We start from the raw sequence: 5353 nt of genomic DNA, 5'->3' as shown, positions 1-5353 counted from the left end.
GGCAATCCACCCATCTCAGCCTCCCAAAGTGCTGGGATTACAGGCGTGAGCCACCATGCCCAGCGAAGCTGATTTTGTTGTTGTTGTTGTTGTTGAGACAGAGTCTTGTTCCATCACCCAGGCTGGAGTGCAGTGGCTCGATCTCAGCTCATTGCAACCTCCACCTCCAGGTTCAAGCAATTCTCATGCCTCAGCCTCCCAAGTAGCTGGGACTACAGGAGCTCGCCACCACACCTGGCTAATTTTTTTGTGTTTTTAGTAGAGACAGGGTTTCACCACGTTGACCAGGCTGGTCTTCACCTCAAGTGATCCACCGCCTTGGCCTCCCAAAATCCTAGGATTACAGGCATGAGCCACTGTGCCCAGCCTGCAGACCATAATATTAACTGTTAGTAATATCTACCACCTACTGAGCACCTACTATTCACTAAAGATTTTTTATCAGGCAGGGCGCGATGGTTCATTCCTGTAATCCCAGCACTTTGGGAGGCTAAGGCCGGCAGATCATGAGGTCAGGAGATCGAGACCATCCTGGCTAACACAGTGAAACCCCATCTCTACTAAAAATACAAAAAATCAGCCAGGTGTAGTGGCGGGCGCCTGTAGTCCCAGCTACTCGGGAGGCTGAGGCAAGAGAATGGCGTGAACCTGGGAGGCGGAGCTTGCAGTGAGCCGAGATCGCACCACTGCACTCCAGCCTGGGCCACAGAGCGAGACTCCGTCTCAAAAAAAAGCTCTTTAAACATGTCAAAAGATGCCCACCTTCACTCAAAAGAGAATTCAAACTGAAACTCCACTGAGATACTGTTTCTCTTTTTTCTTTCTTTCTTTTTCTTTTTTTTTTTTTTTTTTTTGAGACTGAGTTTCACTCTCGTTGCCCAGGCTGGAGTGCAGTGGTGCGATCTCTGCTCACTGCAACCTCTGCCTCCCAGGTTGAAGTGATTCTCCTGCCTCAGCCTCCCGAATAGCTGGGATTACAGGCATGTGCCACCACGCCTGGCTAATTTTGTATTTTTAGTACAGAAGGGGTTTCTCCATGTTGGTCAGGCTGGTCTCAAACTCCCAACCTCAGTTGATTTGTCTGCCTCGGCCTTCCAAAGTGCTGGGATTACAGGCCTAAGCCACTGAGCTCAGCCTGAGATACTGTTTCTTACTCATTGACAAAAATTCAAAAGGTGGCAACCTACTATATTAATGAAGCTGGAAGGAAAATAAGCACTTTATTACATTGCTGTTGGAAGTACACACTGGAATACTAGAGAGAAAATTGGGCAATGTTTAACAATCACATATTCATATGTATCTATCCTTTGACACAATAATCTCTTGTATAGGAAGTTACCTTGAAGATACATCCGCAAAAAATGAAAGAACACGAGTGCACACAGTTATTAATTGTGACATTTTAGCAAAATGTTATGAACAGCTCATATGCCACATATACAGGAAACTCACTGAATTATACGTGGTAGAGCTACACAACAGAGTACTATGTGGCATAAATGAGAATGAACAGAAGTTCCATGTACTATTATGAAGGGAATGTCATGATACACATTTTTTTTTTTTTTGAGACGGAGTTTTGCTCTTGTCACCCAGGCTGGAGTGCAGTGGTATAATCTCGGCTCACTGCAACCTCCACCTCCCGATTCAAGCGATTCTCCTGCCTCAGCCTCCCTTTTTTTTTTTTTTTTCCCGAGGCAGAGTCTCGCTGTGTTGCTCAGGCTGGAGTTCAGTGGCACAATCTCGACTCACTGCAGCCTCCACCTTGCAGGTTCAAGAAATTCTTCCTTCCTTAACTTCTTAAGTAGCTGGGACTACAGGCACTCAAAATGCTAGGATTATAGGCGTGAGCCACCACACCCAGCCATCATGATATATTTTTAAGTGAAAAAAAAATCATACTCCAAAAATGTATATAGAGTATAACACATTTTGTTAAGAATAATGGAAGAGGCCCGGTGCGGTGGCTCATGCCTGTAGTCCCAACACTTTGGGAGGCTGAAGTGGGTGGATCACCTGAGGTCACGAGTTAAGACCAGCCTGGCCAACATGGCGAAACCCCATCTCTAGTTAAAGTACAAAAATTAGCTAGGTGTGGTGCTGCGTGCCTGTAATCCCAGCTACTCAGGAGGCTGAGGCAGGAGAATCACTTGAACCTGGGAGGCAGAGGTTGCGGTGAGCTGAGATCACGCCATTGCACTCCAGCCTGTGCGACAAAAGCAAAACTCCATCTCAAAAAAAAAAAAAAAAAAAAAGAGAGAGGAAAAAATGGGAAAATAAGACTATATATTCTGTATTTATATTCTGTCTCCTAATTTTTTTATAATAGCTTTATTGAGACATAACTCAGATTTTAAAATCTACCCCTTGAAAGCACGCACTTAAGTATATATTCACAAACATATGCAATCACCACAATTTTAGAACAGTTTAAACACCACGAAAGAAACCCTGTACCCATTAAAGTCACTGCCTAGTCTCCTTTTATGACAGACACTGGCAACGAGCTACTAATCTATTTTCCATGTAGATGAATTTTCCTATTCTGGACATTTTATATGAATGGAATCATACAATATGCTGGCTTTTGCATCTGGCTTCTTCACCAAGCATGTTTTCAAGGTTCATTGTTTCATAGCACCTATCAGTAATTTGTTTCCCTTTGTGACCAAATAATGTTTTATTGTGTGGCTATCCCACATTTGGTTATTCATTCATCAGTTGAGGAACATTTGAGTTATTTTCGTATAACACTGCTGTGAACAGTTGTGTGCAATTTTTATGTGGACATATGTTTTCATTTTGCTCAGCTATATAACCAGGAGTAGAATTGCTGGGTCATATGGTGACTCTATGTTTAGCATTTTGGAGAACTGCTAAACTGTTTTTCAAAGTAACTGCACCATTTGATGATTCTACCAGCAATGTTTGAAGGTTCCAAATTCTCTACATCTTTGCCAACACTTATTTATTCTATTCTCTATTTTTTTTTTTTTTTTTTTTTTTGAGACAGAGTTTCGCTCTTGTCACCCAGGCTGGAGTGCAATGGCACAACCTTGGCCCACTGCAACTTCTGCCTCCCGAATTCAAGTAATTCTCCTGCCTCAGCCTGCTGATTAGCTGGAATTACAGGCACCCAACATCATGCCTGGCTAATTTTTGTATTTTTAGTGGAGACGTGGTTTCACCATGTTGGCCAGGCTGGTCTCGAACTCCTGACCACAGGTGATCCACCTGCCTCAGCCTTCCAAAGTGCAGAGATGACAGGCATGAGCCACCGCACCTGGCCTATTGTCTACATTTTTAATTTTAGCTATCCTAGTGAATGTCAAGTGGTAACTTGTGGTTTTGAGTTGCATTTGCCTGATGGCCAATGATGTAGAATATCTCTTCATGTGCTTATTGTTCATTCATATATATATATATATATATCTTTTCTGGAGAAATGTCTATTCAAATCCTTTGCCCCTGTTTAAATTGGGTTGTTTTTCTTTTTATTGTTGAGTTGTAAGAGTTCTTTTCGTATTTCGGATTCAAGTCCCTTATCAGACACATGACTTGTAGATATTTTTGGCCATTCTGTAGGTTGTCACTGCACTATCTTGATGTCCTTTGAAGAACAAAAGCTTTTAATTTTTTTTTTTTTTTTTTTTTTTGAGACAGAGTCTTGCTCTGTTACCCAGACTGGAGTGCAATGGCGTGATCTCAGCTTACCGCAATCTTCGCCTCCCAGGTTCCAGCGATTCTCCTGCCGCAGCCTCCTGAGTAGTTGGGAGTACAGGCATGTGCCACCACTCCCAGCTACTTTTTGTATTTTTAGTAGAGATGGGGTTTCTCCATGTTGGCCAGTCTGGTCTCGAACTCCTGACCTCAGGTGATCCACCTGCCTCGGCTTCCTGAAGTGCTGGGATTATAGGTATGAGCCACTGTGCCCTGCCAAAGCTTTTGATTTTGACAAACTCCAATTTATCTATTTTCCCTTCATTGCTTACAGTTTTGATGTCATATCTAAGAAAACATCATCTGATCCAAGATCATGCCTATGTTTTCTTCTAAGAGTGTAACACTCTTAGCTTTTACATTTGGGCATTTGATTCCTTTTGAGTTAATTTTTGTCTTTTATCATGAAAGATTCCAACTTCATTCCTTTGCATATAGATATCTATTTGGCCCAGCACCATTTGTTAAAGAGGCTGTTCTTTCCCGCAATGAATTGTACTGACACCCTTGTTAAAAACCAATTCACAATAATGTATAGGTTTATTTCTGGACCTCGATTCTATTCCATTGATTTTTTTTTTTTTTTTTTTTGAGACGGAGTCTCGCTCTGTCACCCAGGCTGGAGTGCTGTGGCCAGATCGCAGCTCACTGCAAGCTCCGCCTCCCGGGTTCACGCCATTCTCCTGTCTCAGCCTCCCGGGTAGCTGGCACTACAGGCGCCGCCACCTCGCCCGGCTAGTTTTTTTTTTTTTTTTTTTTTGTAGTTTTTAGTAGAGATGGGGTTTCACCATGTTAGTCAGGATGGTCTCGATCTCCTGACCTCGTGATCCGCCCGTCTCGGCCTCCCAAAGTGCTGGGATTACAGGCTTGAGCCACCTTGTCCGGCTATTCCATTGATCTTTATGTCTGTCCTGTGTGAGTACCACACTGTCTTGATAACAGTAGCCTTGTAGTAAATTTTAAAATCAAGAAGTGTGATTCCTTCAACTTTATTCTTCTTTGTTAAGATTGTTGGCCGAGGCCGGGCGCCGTGGCTCATGCCTATAATCCTAGCACTTTGGGAGGCCAAAGCAGACAGATTACTTGATGTCAGGAGTTCTAGACCATCCGGGACAACATGGTGAAGCTCAGTCTCTACTAAAAATACAAAAATTAGCTGGGCTTGGTGGTGGCACCTGTAATCTCAGCTACTCGGGAGGCTGAGGCAGGAGAATCACTTGAACCCCGGAGGTGGAAGTTGCAGTGAGCTGAGATCATGCCACGGCCCTCCAGCCTGGGTGACAGAGGGAATCTTAAAAAAAAAAATTAAAAAAGCGGTTGCTTTGGCTCTTCTGGGTTCATTGAATTTACATATGAATCTTAACATCAGGCTGCCTTTGGGAGGCGGAGATGGGCGGATCACCTGAGGTCAGGAGTTCGAAACCAGCCTGACCAACATGGAGAAACCCCATCTCTACTGAAAATACAAAAATTAGCTGGGAGTGGTGGCGCACGCCTGTAATCCCAACTACTCAGGAGGCTGCGGCAGGAGAATCACTTGAACCCGGGAGGCGGAGGTTGCGGCAAGCCACGATCGTGCCATTGCACTCCAGCCTGGGCAACAAGAAGGAATCTCTGTCTCAAAAATAAA

The sequence above is a fragment of the Piliocolobus tephrosceles genome, chromosome 16, assembly GCF_002776525.5.
Source record: "Piliocolobus tephrosceles isolate RC106 chromosome 16, ASM277652v3, whole genome shotgun sequence".
NCBI lineage: Eukaryota > Metazoa > Chordata > Mammalia > Primates > Cercopithecidae > Piliocolobus > Piliocolobus tephrosceles.
This window is presented reverse-complemented; position numbering follows the sequence as displayed.